This window comes from Tachyglossus aculeatus, chromosome 24, assembly GCF_015852505.1.
Source record: "Tachyglossus aculeatus isolate mTacAcu1 chromosome 24, mTacAcu1.pri, whole genome shotgun sequence".
In the NCBI taxonomy this organism is placed as follows: Eukaryota; Metazoa; Chordata; class Mammalia; order Monotremata; family Tachyglossidae; genus Tachyglossus; species Tachyglossus aculeatus.
Window position 1 is genome coordinate 352,889 of NC_052089.1, and position 18,668 is coordinate 371,556.

Genomic DNA, 18,668 nt, shown 5'->3' on the forward strand with positions numbered 1-18,668 from the left:
TTTGAGCTTACTGTGTGCAAAGCACTGAACTAAGCGCTTGGGAGACTACAATATAACAACAGACACATTCCTGCCCACAATGAGCTCACAGTCTAAAGGGAGAGACAGACATTAATATAAATAAATTGATGGATAAATGAATCAATAAATAAAATAAAATGTCCCATGTGGGACATGGGTTGTATCCCACCTGATTAACTTGTATCTATCTCAGCCACTTATACAAGTGTTTGACATACAGCAAGTGCTTAATAAATGTCATTAAAAACTTTGGTTCTGACACATTATTATGGCTTGAAGTGCAAGTTTCAGGGACCAGTTGATTAGTAAGTCTGAGGACTGCCAGCTCCACCTAAATCACCTGGATATGTCCCAGTCAGTTCTAAGCAGAATTCAGTTCTAAGCAGAATGAAGTAGCACAATTAGCACTGGTCGAGGAGTCAGAGCACATGGGTTCTAATCCCAGCTCTGGCTCTTGCCTGCTGTGTTACCCACGGCAAGTCACTTCACTTTTTAGTGCCTCAGTTTGGGGCAAGAGTCACAGAACAGACAAGTGGTGGAGCTTGAATTAAAATCCAAGACCTGATTCCCAGGCTGGTGCTCTATCCACATTCTCTATAGCATTAAAGATACAAATTACTCAAAACCAGCAAGAATGTTCTTGGTTAATCTTGAATGAAGTATCTCCCTAAATGAACAACCAAAATGGTAACTTGGATAACTTTCTGGTTATCACAGGTTTTTGCTGACTTAAGTGAGTTGGTTTAGTGTGGAAAATAAACCCAGTGGTCTAACCTACCTGTGGAGGAAAATCTGCTGTTCTTCACTCAGATGGTTCTCATTGAAATGTTTCTCGGGTTTTTGTTTGCTCCCATTTCCCATGGGTTACACAGAATGCAAAGGATCTCAAGATGCAAGGAATCCTTTAAATGAGTGTCCTCTCCAGAGGGAAGATGGAAATTGTTTCCAGTGGTCAGGTAGGACACCTCCCCTTCTCCACCCAACCTCCCACCCTCCACCAGGAGGGAGGAGATGCAGCTCATCAGTGTGCAGGGCCTGTTTTACTTCACTCAATCAATCGTACTTATTGAGCGTTTACTGTGTGCAGAGCACTGTATTAAGCGCATGGGAAGTACAAGTTGGCAACATATAAAGACAGTCCCTACCCAACAGTGGGCTCACAGTCTAAAAGAAACGAGTCCTTCGAGCCGGAATCGAACCAGTGACCTAAGGATGACTGCGAAGCAACCACTACAGTCCTCCACTCTACTAGCTGAGCTATCGAAGGCTTAAGGTAGGTCTCATTAAAATGTTGTTAGGGTTTTTGTTTGCTCCCATTTCCCATGGGATACACAGAATGCAAAGGATCTCAAGATGTAAAGAATCCTTTAAAAGAATGTCATCTCCAGAGGGAAGATGGAAATTGTTTCCTATTTAGAAAATATTGCCCTGTAATATCCCAGCAAAAAAAGATTCATAATCACTTAAAAGTTGAGCACCAGAGAATAATATTTTTGTGTTTTTTTTCAAGAAATTCAATAGTACAAGACCGAGTTGGAGAAAGGAGGGAGATTCAAGGGCAGTGTGGACAGTTGAGGCAATATCCCTTTTGGTGAGAAAAAAGTGGTTTCTTAGTCTGAATTAACATAGATGGTAGAACTATCAAATAGTACATAGTAAGCTCTTAATAAATACCATTAAAAAACAACTATCACCCCGCTCAGAAGACACTTGTGTACTGACACTTCTGTTTTCTTTCTCAAGCAGCTGATGCAGACAGAATATATGGCAGAAAGAAACCTGACCTAAGTGACTGAGTTTGTTCTCTTAGGAATCTGAAACCATCCAGAATGGCAGATTCCTCTCTTACTGGTGTTTGTAATCATCTATCTTATTGCAACAATAGGAAATCTTGGGATAACCATAATTACCAATATAGATTCCCGACTAAAATCTCCAATGGAGTTTTTCTTCTGGCATATGGCTTTCGTCAATCTAGGTAATTCCACAGTCATTACCCCTAAAATGTTGGTGTATTTCTTAGAAGAGAATGAGACCATTTCCTGTTATAGCTCATAGAAAAAATAAATGTAGCCCCAGAGATAACTCTGAGTGGAAATTCTGATTTCTTCACATCTCACATTTTAGAAGCAGATTGATTTGAAGACTGGGAGCACCAGATGCTGTGTTTGGCTCGGGACTGGATCCTGAAAGACTGTGGGGCATGACACTGCTCAAACCTGGGGAAAAGAAATAGTAAAGGATGACTTCAGGATCCTGAGAGCCGGGAAAGGGGCCACCTGCCAGTCCTGAATGTGGAACACACAAACCCTGTCTCCTAGTTCCACTCCACTAAGGGGAAAAAGGGGAAGGAAATAGGTGGATGAGGGAGGAGGGGTTTTCACCAAGGCACTGAGCCTGAAAAGATCAAGGACAGAAAGAAGTGGGGAAGGTTAAGGTAATAGTCTCTTGGTGGAGGTGGTTCTAGGCCCGCATTTTGGGGGCTACACATAAACTGAAAGGCCCCATACACAATTATTCGGCTCAGGATTCGGGAAATATCAATTCTTTTTCCTACATGAGGCTATTCCATCCAAACCTAGCTCTGCAAAGGGGCCAAAGGAGAGAAAAACTGGCAGTGTGTACTCAAAGTTTCTCCCTAGCTACCAGGAAAGGCACAGTGTGGCTCAGTGAAAAGAGCATGGGCTTTGGAGTCAGAGGTCATGGGTTCAAATCTCGGCTCCACCAACTGTTAACTGTGTGAATTTGGGCAAGTCACTTACCTTCTCTGGGCCTCAGTTACCTCATCTGTAAAATGGGGAGTAAAACTGTGAGCCCCCTGTGGGACAACCTGATCACCTTGTAACCTCCCCAGGGCTTAGAACAGTGCTTTGCACATAGTAAGGGCTTAACAAATGCTATTATTATTATTATCCTTTAGTAAGGCTATATGTGGTTGTATGGATTTCCAGGTTGATAACATGTATCCTTATTGGTATGAAACTTGCCTAGTGCAAGATTTGTAAATCGGATTTGTTTTAGGAATGAGCAAATGTCTGGAAGATTTGATTGAACTATGAGCCAAGGATGAGGTTTTTATAAATGATTGTGATCATTCCCATGATTCCTCTATGGTATTTTTATTGTGGTAGTAGTTGTAGTAATAATAGAATTTATTAAGCAGTTAGTGTGATTGTGCATGAATATTAATGTTAATGTGTTACTGATCAGATTTAATGAGGTTAAGAAACTTCAGATTCCGGTAATATTTGTATTTTGGGAGTGTATTGAGGAAGTGTCTGGCCAAGACTATGTCCACATGGGCTAAGTAAGGTAGAGTTTTAAATTGATATTATCATCATTATCATTATTACCAGCAGCAATATAAGGATATCTTCAGCATTTACTGGCACTGAACAAAGTGTTTGGGAAAATACAAAAGGCTTTAAAGACATTTCCTGACCTTGAGAAGCTTACAAACCATGGGAGATGAGCAGACACATATTGTCAAATTTATGTTCAGCAAAAGAGTAAACAACGTTGATGTAAAATTAGAAAACAAAAGCCATTAAATAACTACATATATAATGTATGGATACATTATGGATACTTAATAATAGTCATGTTAATTCATTAGAATGAATGGCCTTGAAGGGAGGAAGAGAGCTAGCTTGGCGGATAGGCAGAGGGAGGGCATTCCAGGCCAGGGGGATGACGTGGGTCGGGGGTCGATGGCGGGACAGGCAAGAACGAGGTACGGTGAGGAGATTAGCGGCAGAGGAGCAGAGGGTGCGGGGTGGGGTGTAGAAGGAGAGAAGGGAGGTGAGGTAGGAGGGGGCGAGGTGATGGAGAGCCTTGAAGCCCAGGGTGAGGAGTTTCTGCCTGATGCGCAGATTGATTGGTAGCCCATCCTGACTACCTTATATTTATCAGGGACTCTGTCCATCCTGACTACCTTATATTAAGCACTCTGTTTATAACAGTCCTTGCCACATAGGAAGTGCTTAACAAATAGCATATTAATAATAATAATAAGTATTATTATTATTAATAAATGTGTTCATCCACTACATTATCCAATGCAATACCTGTATCTGAGAATGAATAATGTTTCTTTGGAAACAAAATTAAGGCAGAAAATCAGAAGAAAGGAAATGAGTTATCAATTTTAAAAAAATTCCTGGAGAGCTTCTTGGAGCAAATCACAGGTTTAGTCTGGGTGTTATTTGTGAATAATTACCAGATTAGCTAGTATTCCAATGATTGACTCGTACACACAGAAGAAGGCAAATATGCTTGAATCAACAAGTCCTTTAGATTTGTATCGAGCCACTCTAACTCCTTGAATCCACTCTCTCACATTGCATAAAGGCGGCTGTTCTAGATATAATTGCCCCCTCTTCCCCTCCCCATCACATCCACTCCTTCCCTCTGCCCTTCCCCCTTCCCCCCAGCACTTGTATATTTGTACATATTTATTACTTTATTTTATTAATGATGTATATCTACCTATACTTCTATTTATCTATTCTGATGGTTTTGTCACCAGCCTACTTGTTTTGTTTTGTTGTCTGTCTCTCTCTTCTAGACTGTGAGTCCGTTGTTGGGTAGGGACCGTCTCTATATGTTGCCGATTTGTACTGCCCAAGCACTTAGTACAGTGCTCTGCACACAGTAAGCACTCAATAAATACAATTGAAAGAATGAATGAATGAATATTCTCTTATGAAGTATAAGATCATTTTGTAATGGTATGAGTCTTAGCCCATGGAAATACTCTCAAGTCTGTTTTATGACAATATGCAGAAAATTCATTTTGAGAGGCTTTATTCTTTATGAGTAATATTGCTCTAATTCATCTCTTTTTTTATAAATCCCATATAATATTCATTTATACTAGTAGCATAAATACCCTTGCAAATCAATCAATCAGTGGTATTTATTGAACACTTACTCCTTGGCACCCCTCTCAGGGTCTTATCTGGAGAGTTTCCAGTACTCTACCCGTCCCAACTACAGGAGAGAGAGTCAAGCAGAGGCATATCCAGTCCATTCCTAGCCGGGACAGTGGCTAGTGAGTGGAAGGCAATCTGCTACAAGTCAAAACTCACCTGTGCTGGGTAACAGCAGCATGGGAAAGAGTCGAGGGCAGAGACTCGTTTACTGTGTGGAAGGAGGCAATGTTAAACCACTTCCGTATTTTTACAAGAAAACTCTCTGGATACATTACCAGAACAACTGCAGATGGAAGTGAGGTGTTCTGGGAGCGATGCATCTATTGTATCTCTATGGGTTGGACATGACTGGACAGCGTAAGACAATAACAACGACTCCTTAGCAAAATCATGTTAAATATTGACAAACTACCTTATTTACATATTGAACTCTTTTATGCCACATTATCCTTATTATACTACTGGAGATAGTTGGTCAAGTAATGATTTAATTTTATTTATCTAAAGGGATTCAATTTTTCATTGCAAATATAGGATATTAAATTGTTTTTTAAATTTGACCTAGAAAGGTTAATATTTTCAGTTATTGATCCAAATCATAATTTAGTAAGACTAAATGGATAGAATATATAGTCTACATACTATATGTACCTATACTATAACTATAGTATATGTAAGTGTGTATAGTATGTAAGTATAGTACCCCTCTAGACTGTAGCTCATTGTGGGCAAGGATTGTATCTGCACAAGTGCTTAGTACAGTGCTCTGCACACAGTAATTGCACAATAAACACAATCAAATGACTGACTCACTGAACTGGGCCTAGCATAGATTGCAGGCTGAGGCCTAGTGTGTGAAGAGGGTAGGTAAGTACAAATGGAGATCTCAAGCTGAGCCTTAGAGCCAGTCATCTGGAGATTTACATTATCCAGAAGGAAATGGGTAGACATTGTTAGTTTTTCAAGTGGAGAGAGCTGTGAGTGGAATTGCATTTTAGGAGTTGATGCGGGTTATGGAGTGAATTTTAACCTGAAGTGGGAAGAATTTGAAAGAAGGTAGGTCATCGAAGAGGCTGATAGAGTAATCTAACCAGAGATGACAAGATCTTGAACCAAGGTGGTGGTTATTAGGGTGGAAATTATAGGTTGAATCTGTGCTGTATTATATAGGATGTATTGGAGAGATTTAGTGTGTAGAAATTAAATATTTATCATTATATGGATTCTGGGATTAATAATAATAATAATAATAATAATGGTGATATTTCTTAAGCACTGTTCTAAGCCCCGGGGTAGATACAAGGTAATCGGGTTGCCCTCCACGGGGCTCACAGTCTTAATCCCCATTTTACAGATGAGGGAACTGAGGTTCAGAGAAGTGAAGTGACTTGCCCAAGGTCACATAGCAGACATGTGGCAGAGCCATGATTAGAACCCATGACCTCTGACTCCCAAGCCTGGACTCTTTCCACTGAACCACTCTGTTATGTGGTTTATGGTGTGAAGTGTGCTAATAATTTCTCCAAGTGGGTCATAGGAGAAAAAAATTTCTGATATCCCATTGGATGAACAAATCTGACCTTTTACTGGGCAGCCTGGAAAATGTCCTAAATTCAGCAAGGTCCTAACACCTATTATAAAACTGAGCGCAGGATGTCTTGATGAATATTTTAATGCTGCTCTTCTGTTTCATGCATAATTTATCCTTACTAATAAATATTTGTCTTTACTCATAATTTATTATCAACTCTTGATGATACTACAGTGAGTATATTTATAACCAAAATGTTATGCATATATTCTTACTTCCTCTACTTACATTTTATATAGTCAGTTATTCCAACTGTAGCTAAGGATGATGGAAGTGGGTTTACATTCCCTTAAAAGATATCTGTAAAGAATGTTCATGTTCCTTATATTTGGGGTGACATCTCAATCGTCATGATCACTGTTTATTAGATTTGGTGGGGCATGGATAAATCTTGGCTTGGTGTTAACTTTTAAATAAAAGAATGGCAAATTTGGGAAAATATATTGGAGTCAATATATTTAGTAATCTGGTTGCATAAGAGCATAATTTAGGCAACAGTTGATGTTATTGTTGCTATATTCCCTTGCATTGTATCAGAAGATACTCAAGGGATTTAGTCTCAGCAGTAACTGAGGACAGTTAATATAATGGAATCAAAAGCCCTTTGCAGTAGTGAAAGCACTGGCTACTCTTTTTTGGCTAGGAGGTAAAGGTGTTTATTGAAATGTAATAATAAATATTTTTCCACGTACTGAAGAACAGAGAAGGTAATCATCTTATAGTAAGCATACTACTCTTATTATATCTTTATGAAAACAATCTAGTTTAATTCATCATCTCTTTCGTTAATAAATGGTAACGCTATTTCTTCTTGCTCTTTCTTCTTAGTTCACATTTCAAACGGACAGTAAACTTATCTGTGTTGAAATGTTCAGCTGTCAAATTTTACCCCCCTCCTCACTTTACCTTCTTTTAATGCTCTTACATAGTTATGGCTAAAATATAGTCTTCATATTCCCAATTTGATTCTGGGCTGTTATGAATCTGAGAACCCAATTTTTCAATCACAGTGCAACATCACTGCAGAGGAGACTCAATGATTTGTATTTTCTGTGAACTCTGCTATCTTCATTTGGATTGGAAACTGTGGTTTGATGAGAAGCAGCGTGGCTCAGTGGAAAGGGCATGGTCTTGGGAGTCAGAGGACATGAGTTCTAATCCCAGCTCTGCCACTTGTTTGCTGTGTTACCTCGAGCAAGCCTCTTAACTTCTCTGTGCCTCAGTTACCTCATCTGTAGAATGGGGATTAAGACTGTGAGCCCCACGTGGAACAACCTGATTACCTTGTATCTACCCCAGCGCTTAGAACAGTGCTCAGCAAATAGTAAGCACTTAACAAATCCCATAATTTTTACTATTGTTATTATGATGATGATGTACGAGTCTCAGCAGAATGCAGATCACATGAGCAATAACATGGATGTGATGTGATTGCATGCTTCATACTAAGTTTATTTATTTATTTTATTTTGTTAGTATGTTTGGTTTTGTTCTCTGTCTCCCCCTTTTAGACTGTGAGCCCACTGTTGGGTAGGGACTGTCTCTATATGTTGCCAATTTGTACTTCCCAAGCGCTTAGTACAGTGCTCTGCACATAGTAAGCGCTCAATAAATACGATTGATGATGATGATGATGATGAAGTTTACTCACAATTCTGGCACTTAAGTTTGGACATTTTTCTCACTTTTAAGCCTGCCAGATTTGGAAGCACAGAGTGGGCTTTACAGACGTGGAGAGCACGTGGAGGGCAGGGAAGTAGCATGTCCTGAGAAGAAACGGGGTCCAGTAGAAAGAGCCTGGGCCTGGGTGTCAGAGGACCTGAGTTCTAATTCCAACGACACTACCTCTCTGCTGTGTGACCTTGGGTAAGTCACTTAACTTTCCCTTTGCCTCATTTCCCTTATTTGCAAAATGGAGACTAACTATCTGTTCTCCCTCCGACTTATACTTTGATCCCAATGTGGGACCTCTTGCCAAATTATACTCTCCAAGCGCTTAGTACAGCACACAGTAAGTGCTCAATAAATATGATTGAATGAAATGCAGTTGAATGTATCTACCCACGATATCTTGCATCTACTTGGCATGTAGTAAGCACTTAACAAATACCACAGTTATTATAAATATTATCATTATCAGCATTATCACCCCGCACCCTCTGCTCCTCTGCTGCTAATCTCCTCACTGTACCTCGTTCTCGCCTGTCCTGCCATCGACCCCTGGCCCACGTCATCCCCCGGGCCTGGAATGCCCTCCCTCTGCCCATCCACCAAGCTAGCTCTCTTTCTCCCTTCAAGGCCCTACTGAGAGCTCACCTCCTCCAGGAGGCCTTCCCAGACTGAGCCCCTTCCTTCCTCTCCCCCTCATCCCCCTCTCCATCCCCCCATCTTACCTCCTTCCCTTCCCCACAGCACCTGTATATATGTATATATGTTTGTACATATTTATTACCCTATTTATTTATTTATTTATTTATGTTACTTGTACATATCTATTCTATTTATTTTATTTTGTTAGTATGTTTGGTTTTGTCTCCCCCTTTTAGACTGTGAGCCCACTGTTGAGTAGGGACTGTCTCTATATGTTGCCAATTTGTACTTCCCAAGCGCTTAGTACAGTGCTCTGCACACAGTAAGCGCTCAATAAATACGATTGATGATGATGATGATTAGTATGTGAGAATAGTGATATTAATAATTATAGACCTGCATGCATTTTGCAGTGGTTGGAAAGTTGCTCAGGGACCACACAAGGATGCTTCCATCCCAAAACTTGCTTTATTGGGAAAATAGACAATAGGGAAAAGGGAAGCAGTGAAAGGAGAGAAGTTTATTTCTTTTTCTTCCAAAAATTACTACTGGAAAGACATATTATTAAGCTCTGCCTTGAAAATAAAAAAAAATAATTTTTCTCATTCCAAAGGTTGTCAAGTATAATGCCTGGGAAATGGCTTGAAAAAGAAAATAATAATAATAATAATAATAATAATAATAATAATAATGATAATGGCATTTATTAAGCACTTACTATGTGCCAAGCACCGTTCTAAGCACTTAGATAGATACAGGGTAATCAGGTTGTCCCACATAGGGCTCACAGTCTTCATCCTCATTTTACAGATGAGGTAACTGAGGGATAGAGAAGTTAAGTGAATTGCCCAAGGTCACACAGCTGACAAGCGGCAGAGCTGGGATTAGAACCCATGACTTCTGACTCCCAAGCCTGGGCTCTTTCCACTAAGCCACGCTGCTTCAGACAGCATTTGTTTTGGAAGGTTTTCATGATTTTCAGGTCTATGTTTTAATCTGCTTTTTCCTAGTACCAATTTGATGTATTTAGCTTTTTCTCGAAATGAAATTGTAGTGTAAAATAAGGAACTATTACCATTCAATTGGGATTTCCACATAAAGCCAATTCCCACTGCAGCTTTCATGTGAGGGAATTTATGATGATGTATTTGTAAAATTGAGCCAAATCCCCTCCCAAGTTAAGGAGGAGGAATTAGAGGGACAGGAGAACCAAGTGGTCTAGCCTAAAAGGGTCATCCAAGGCATTCTGTTTTTATATTATTTGTGAGGCTATTTTAGTCACACTGAGATGTATCGATAATATTAGTATATGAAAAATAATTTATTTTCTCAACTTCTTAAGGAATTCAGTATGTTTAATTGTTTTGAAAATTAAAAGTATGTGTAAAGAAAGTTGTCCACTTGGATTATTTACCTGAGATTCTTTTTTTTGGTATTAGTTCAGTGTTTACTATATGTCAAGTACTGTTCTAAGTGCTGGAGTTAATCAGAATGGATACAGTCTCTGGCCCACCTGAGGAAAACAGTCTAAGTAGGAAGAAAAACAGGTTTTGAATCTCCATTTTGCAGTTGAGGAAATTGAGGCACAGAGAAATTAAGTGATTTACTCAAGGTCACAAAGTGAGCAAGTGGCAGAGCTGGTTTCCAGGTCCATGCTTTATCCACTGGGACTTGCTACTTTCCTTCATAAGAAGATAATGCTCTTGACATGGATCATTACTTAGAAATGACAATTATGCCAATTGGCTGGGGAGTTTTTTGCCTCTGATTACATAGGCAAAATGAAACCCAGGAAGTTTGTCATTCTACTAAGCTCATTTAGAAAGAGAATAATAATATTGACATTTTGTTAAGCACTTACTATTTGCCAAGGCACTGTACTAAGCACTGGGAGGGGTAAAAGAAAATTGGCTTTGGCACAGTCACTGTCCCACATGGGGCTCACAGTCTTCATCCCCATTTTACAGATGAGGTAACTGAGGCACAGAGAAGTAAAGTGATTTGCCCATGGTCATAAAGCAGACAGGTGGTGGACCGGGCATTAGAACACATGACCTTCTGATTCCCAGGCCTATGCTCTATCCACTACACCAGGCTGTGGGCAGGGAATTCTTCTATAAACTCTGTTACATTGTACTCTCCCAAGTGCTTAGTACAGTGCTCGGCACACAGTAAGCACTCAATAAATGTGATTTATTGATTCATTGGTTGATAGTCCCTTGTCTCCTGACTTTTAATCAAGTGCTATATAAACTTCAGGTCTTCACTCTTTGCTAACTAGAATTATTATGATAGAAGTGCAAAGTATATAACGAGGCATATTTTGAAAGTACGCTTTAGGTTAGCCAGCTCTGGGGGTTTAGCTCTTCTACACATACTTGATGATGAACATTCAGAACGTATTGCTTCAGAAAGTTGTACAGGTAGAAAATATTAGCAGGTTCAAGATGGTGGTTGTATAAATGAATGGATGAATGATTTATAATGGGCTATAAAGAAAAAATCAAGGCTGGAAAGGGTAAATGTTGGTGCATCCCTAAACATTGAGATGTTTCAAAAAGGGCAACCAGCAATCAATAAATTGATGGTATATGTTGAGCACTTACTCCATGCAGCACTAAGCACCAAGTACTAAGTATTAAGCACTTGGGAGAGTACAATAAAACAGAGTTGGTAAGCACATTATTTGCTCACAAGGAGCTTACTGTCTAGAGGGGAAGACAGGTATTAGCATAATAAATAAGTAAATAATCACACAGTTCCCATTGCCACAATTGGAGACTATCCTCATCTACCGCACCACCAACTTCTCTCCCACATCTTATCCCTGGCCTGGAATCTCTCGATCTTTGTGTCCAACAAATGATCATTCTCTTACTTTCAAAGCCTTACTGAAGGCAAAATCTCCATGAGGCCTTCCTGAACTAGGCCCTCAATTCCTCTTCTTCCATTCCCTTCCACATCACCCTGGCACTGGGATTTTCACCATATACTAACCCCAACAGTCCCACAGCACTTATTAACATATCCATAATTTATTTATTTATATTGCTGTATTAATGGACCCTTCTCTCAGGGTCACACCTGGAGAGTTTCCAGGACTCTACCAGTCTCTACTAAGGAAGAGAGAGTCAAGGAGAAGCATATCCATTTCATTCCTATCTTGGGCCGTGGCTAGAAAGTGGAAGACAATCTGCTACAAGTCAAAACTCGACTATGCTGGGAAGCAGCAGCATGGGAGATAGTCGAAGGCAGAGACCTAAGTTGGCTGCGTGGAAGGAGGCAGTGGTAAACCACTTCTGTATTTTTACCAAGAACACTTTATGGATCCACTTCCAGAATGACTCCAGATGGAGATGGGGCATCCTAGGAGAGATATGTCCATGGCACCACTATGGGTCAGAGACGACTCATAGGCATAAGACAAGACAAAATTAATGGACCATGTCTAATGCCTCTCTATGTATTTTTTCTTATTCCTTAGTTCAGGGCTTTGCGAATAGTAAGTGCTTAATACTATTATTGAGTCACTTCAAACTTAGAAAGATGAAGAGGGGAAAAGAGGGGAGATATGGATGAAGATGGTGGGCATAAGAGAGTGAGGAATGATGAGAGGAAGGGATGGATCTGGAAAACTGTGGAGGAAAAACCAACAGGATTTGAAGACAAATTGCACGTGAGAGGTACAAATCAGAAGAGTCATAAATGACATAAGGGCAGGGAGAATGGCAGGAAAATAAAGGTATGAAAATTAATCCCACAATCCCCAATTATGAGTTATTCTGGAGCTCTTAAACCCATATTCTTCATTATAGCCAATAAAGGAGAATTCCATAGAGCACTGCAGAGACTTCCCCAATGAACACACACACACATATATATGTAGACACACATTTATACAGGACAGTTTTCAGACTGTAAGAGACGTTAATACTCAGGGTACATCATCACGGGGTGATAGTTTCTTTTGAGATATAGTTATCTCTCAAAACTCTGGAGATTATTATCATCATGGATTTTCTCTTCAGAACTTTTGAAGAATTGCTATTTCGATTTTTGAATTAGTGATATATCTCTAGAGGTAGCAGTTTCAGAATTTGATTTTCATATCTTCCTACTTTATACTTTCTCCTTATCTGTAGTTTATTTTAATGTTTGTCTCTCCCACTGGATTCTAAACTCCTTGAGGGCAGGGATCATGTCTCCTAACTCTAATGTCCTCTCTCAAGTATTTTGCATAGTGCGCTATACAGAGAAATAGCTCAATGGATATTATCAATCAATCAATCATGTTTATTGAGTGCTTACTCTGTACTATAAGTTTGGGAGAGTATTATGGATTGATTGGTTGGTTGGATATATTCAGGTGGGTGAAAAATAGGTTAGGGAGAACTACTGTACATTGTTCCAAATGACAACAATAAGTCACATTGCCTGTCATCACTGGCTGTCATGTGATCCTAGAGAAGGTGGAGTTATTCCTCTCTTCAGAGTGGTCTAACATCTGAAACCAAACCTGATCATATAGAATACCTGCCAGAAGCAAATCTTGTCAAAAGAAACTATCTATGTGCCTGTGTTACTAGAGGAAGAGCAAGAGCCCTGGCCCAGTGGTCTGAGGAGACAGACTCAAGTTGTCACTTCCCCTTGTTGGGGCTTCTGGTCTCTGAAGAGAGGTGGGCATTTGAATCCCATTTCTGACATTTCTCCCTCTCTTGACTGTAAGCTCATTGTGGACAGGGGTTGTTTCAATTACATTGTCGTATTGTATTCTCCCAAGTGCTCCAAGTGCTATTCCAAGAATGCAGTAAGTGCTTAATAAATATGATGGATTGATTGAATGATTTAGACATGAACAGCAAAGCCTTTTTTATGCTTATGGATACAGAATCCCATGTTATCTGTGACCGTAGAATAAAACTCTCCACCTAATGGCAAATCTGCTTCTGTCCTTTTGTTCTAGGAATAACCATCATCCATTTTTCACCTTTGTGAGATATTTACCATACTGGTGATTTGCCAATCATCATGGTTGTTTGTACAGCAAATGTAACAAATGCCAAATGGAGATCCCAGAAGAGATGGGAATGCTGATTTCTGATCTTTCACAGATGGCTGGGAATTAAAGTTGAAAAAGATGTTAATTCATTGCAGAAATCAGATTTCAGAATAGGTTAAACTCATGCCGAAGAGCATTAACATCTCATTTGCGTTCCTGTTTTCATGCTTGAAATGATGAGGGGAAATCAGAGCGCTGTGATTGACTGAATTCTCCTGGGTTTTTCCAACTTTCCCGAACTGCAGTTTCTTCTGTTTGTGGTGTTTTTAATCATTTATTTAATTATCTTGGTAGGAAACATGGTCATTGTCTTCATCATCACCCTGGAACAGAGTCTTCATATTCCTATGTACTTATTTCTGAGGATCTTGTTCATCTTAGAAACTTGCTTCAGTGAAACGATCATCCCCAAAATGCTTGTGATTCTTTCAACGGATAAGAAAACCATTTCATTTGCTGGCTGTGTGGTGCAAATGTATTTCATTCTATTCATAGGGGTTACGGAATGCTTTCTCCTTTGCGCAATGGCCTATGATCACTACGTGGCCATCTGTAATCCCCTGCATTACCCCATCTTTATGAGTAAAGCAGTTGTCACCAAGCTAACAGTGTGTTCTGTAATGTCCGGAGCAGTTATTGCCATTATTCAAACCCCTTGGGCATTTAGTTTTCTGTTTTGTGGTCACAATTAAGTTAACCACCTCTTCTGTGAAACTCCCCCGGTACTGAAACTCGTGTGTGGAGACACCTTTCTCTTTGAAATCTATTCCTATATAGGCACCGTTTCAGTGGTTATGCTTCCTTTCCTGTTGATACTTCTGTCCTACAATCGCATCCTCTACACTATTTTGAAAATGTCTTTGACAGCAGGGAGACAAAAAGCCTTCTCAACCTGTGCTTCTCATCTGACTTCTGTGACCTTGTTCTATGGCCCAGCTAATCTCACCTACCTGCAACCGAAGGCCAGTTATACTTCAGAGAGCAAGGAATCGCCCTCTCTGGCATATTCTCTGCTCACCCCCCTGCTAAACCCTCTCATCTACAGTTTGAGAAGCAGTGAGATGAAAGGTGCACTGAAGAAAATACTGAGAAGAAAACTGTGTTCCTCAAAATTGTAGACATTTTCATGGTTTGCTTTAGAAAATGCCTTTTTGCAGAATATGTACGGTCTATGGTGCGGTAGAGCTAGAGAGTTCAGATGGCACTGTTTAGCCTTAAATGTGAATGGGTAAATATATGCAATTAATTTCACATTGTAAATTAAAATTTACAACAAAGCTCTATAGGACCATTTTTAGGTAATAATGCTAGGTTTAATTTAACTTTCCTGAATGAGGAATTATGATCAGGGAGTTGGAGCAAGAGAGAAAAGGTAGTGAACTTGAGTTAGAGAGAAAAGCTGCCTGAAGCTTCTCCTTTCTTGGCAATCAGCAGACCCTCTTTGAAGTTTCTGTTAATCATCAGGCCATAAATAGCAGCCATAGCTGATTTTTGATCCATGTCTTCCACCTCATCCAATCCTTCCCTGATTTCTCCTTACATCTCAAATACAGTTCAGGGTCAGATTCGGGGTGCAGTTGAGCCTAAGGAATCCACCCTGTCAATCCTACTATTCTTATAATGCAGTAGGGCTTTCAAAGCTGCTCAGATTTTAAGGACGGGAGGAGCTTTCAGGATCCAAGTCTGCAGCCCTGGGGTTACCTCCCGGCGTGTTCTGGGTGACGCCACTGATTCCTCCATTCCTTGGATTGGGTCTGAGTCCCCAAATCACCTGTGTGTACCAGCACCCCAAAATCTCCCCTCTCCCTTTCTGGCATTACCTCGTCTCTGATCCACTGCCTCCCTTCTTCCTTAGAGACCGGGTTCTTGGCGTCATGGGCACCTGTACCATCAGAGTCCCCGCAGTTATGAAAATATTTTTTTTGTCTGGCTTCCTGTTAAAAAGATAAATCTTCTCCACCAAGCCTTGTGTGAGGGGCATTAAAGCACTCTCTACCACCTTGCAGCTCAGACTCCAATAACTGTAGTTGAAAATGGAACCAAAATCCCATTTGGTCAAGGTCTGGAAGAACTGCACAGTAAATAGTTAATTATTTAAAAGAAATCAAATTCTTCCATGTTTACATATATGAATCTCTCTCTCTCTCTATATATATATATATATGTATATCTATATACAAATATATATGTGTATATATGTATATATCTTATGAAATAACATAGTCCTATTTCGAACTCTTCAGCACACAGAAGTGTGCATATATATACATATACAGTTTATGTGGAAAAGATTCATAGATATATTCACATGTAGGTGAATATATACATGTGAACATGTGCATATATGAAGATCATAATTATACATGTTCATGTGCACGTGAACACATGCGTATGCACGAAGATGCATGTAAACATCCATGTGTAGGACAGTGAGCCATGTTCTCTTCTCCAGCCACAGAATGAAAGCAATAAAACCTCCTGGGTTGAAAGCAGTGATTATGTTCCTTCTCCCACTTTGCCCCAAGAATCTCCAGGTGACAGGATTTACAGAGAAGCAGCATGGCCTAGTGGAAAGAGTGTGGGCCTGGGAGTCGGAGGTCGTGGCTTCTAACACAGGCCCTGCCACCGGTTTGCTGTGTGACCTTGGGCAAGTCATTTAACTCCTCTTTGTCTCAGTTACTGCAACTGTAAAAAGGAGATCAAGACTGTGAGCCCCAAGAGAGACATGGACAGCGTCCAACCCATCTTATATCTACCCTAGCACATAGAACAGTGCTTGGCACATAGTAAGCACTTAACAAATACCACAATTATTATTGTTATTATTACCCTCAATCCCCAGATTGACATAGTCATTGCCAATCAATTAATCGGTCATTGGTATTTATTGAGCTTCAACTGTGCAGAGCACTGTATTAAGTGATTGGAAAAATATAATACAATAGACTGGGTAGGCACAATCCCTGCCCACAGGGAGTTTACAATTTAGAAGGGGGAGATAGACATTAAAATGAATGAATAGAGGAAATGTCAGTGTATAAGGATATGTATTTAAGTGCTGTGGGGCTGGAGATGGGGTGAATATCTAAGTGCTTAAGAGTTGCAGACCCAAGTGTATGAGTGATGCAGAGGGGATGGTGAATAGGTTGGGGAAATGAGGAGTTAAGGAGGTTCTCTCGAAGGAGATATTATTTTAGTAGGAATTTGAAAATAGGGAGAATGGTGCTCTGTGAATGTCAAATGGGAGGGAGGTACAAGTCAGAGGGAGGATATAGGTAAGAGTCCTGCAGCAAAGTAGTGTAAGATTGAGATACAGAGAGTAGTTTGGTGTCAGAAGAGGGAAATGGGCAGACTGGGTTGTAGGAAATAGTAATAATAATAATAAAGGTATTTGTTAAGCACTTACTATGTCCCAGGCACTATACATAGCTCTGGGGTGGATACAAGCAAATCAGGTTGGACACAGTCCCTGTCCACGGGGCTCACAGTCTCACTCCCCATTTTGCAGATGAAATAACTGAGGCCCTTAGAAGTGAAGTGACTTGCCCAAGGTCACACAGAAGACATGTGGCAGTGCCGGGATTAGAACCCCTGGCCTTCTGACTCCTATGTCTGTGTACTATCCTGTGGATAAGGTAGGTGGGGGAGAACTGATTGAATGGCTTTAAGCTAATGGTAAAGAATTTCTGTTTGATGTGAAGGCGAGTGGTCAATCACTGGATGTTCTTGAGGAGTTGAGAGACTTCTTTTAGAAAAGAAGTTTCTGAGCAGCAGAGTGAAGAAATGACTGGAGCAGGGAGAGACAGGAGGCAGAGAGGTCAGTGATAAATCTTATGCAATAGTTTAGGTGGGATAATATATGTACTTGGATCACCATAGTAGCAGTATGGATGGGGAAGAAAGAATGGATTTTAGCAAGGTGGTGAAAGTAGAACAAGCAGGATTTGGTGACAGACTGAATATGTAGGTTGAATGAGAGAGATAAGTGGGGCTTCACTCTATAGAAACTACCCTCTCAAAGTTCATCAATGACCTTGGTCTTGGGGTATAGAGTCTAAAGGGTGAGTGGCTATGGGCAGCAAGGTTCAAGGCCAGGGAGTGTTTCCAGGTTACATACAGCCCCAAGAACTCAAAATCTGTGGGGTCTGACATTCAATCAATCAATCAATCAACCGTATTTATTGAGCGCTTACTGTGTGCAGAGCACTGTACTAAGCGCTTGGGAAGTACAAGTTGGCAACATATAGAGACAGTCCCTACCCAACAGTGGGCTCACAGTCTAGAAGGGGGAGACAGAGAAAAAAACCAAGCATATTAACAAAATAAAATGAATAAAATAGATAGGTGCAACTAAAATAAATAAATAAATGGAGTAATAAATATGTGCAAACATATATACATATATACAGGAGCTGTGGGGAAGGGAAGGAGGTAAGATGGGGAGGATGGAGGGGGGTCGAGGGAGAGAGGAAGGAAGGGGCTCAGTCTGCGAAGGCCTCCTGGACGAGGTGAGCTCTGAGTAGGGCCTTGAAGGGAGGAAGAGAGCTAGCTTAGCGGATGTGGGGAGCGAGGGCATTCCAGGCCAGGGGGATGACGTGGGCCGGGGGTCGACGGTGGGAAAGGCGATAACGAGGCACAGTGAGGAGATTAGCGTCAGAGGAGTGGAGGGTGTGGGCTGGGTTGTAGAAGTAGAGAAGGGAGGTGAGGTAGGAGGGGGCGAGGTGATGGACAGCCTTGAAGCCGAGGGTAAGGA

At 40.5% G+C, this 18,668-nt stretch overlaps 1 non-coding gene and 1 pseudogene across 1 annotated transcript; one reads left to right on the forward strand and one right to left on the reverse strand.

Annotated features, from left to right (window-relative positions):
* Positions 1-1,199: 1,199 nt before the first annotated feature.
* Positions 1,200-1,288, reverse strand: TRNAY-GUA. The gene is given in 2 exon segments: positions 1,200-1,235; positions 1,252-1,288. It is a non-coding gene; the product is annotated as a tRNA-Tyr (tRNA).
* Positions 1,289-14,088: 12,800 nt separating this feature from the next.
* Positions 14,089-15,033, forward strand: LOC119945034 (annotated as a pseudogene).
* The last annotated feature ends 3,635 nt before the right edge of the window (positions 15,034-18,668 follow it).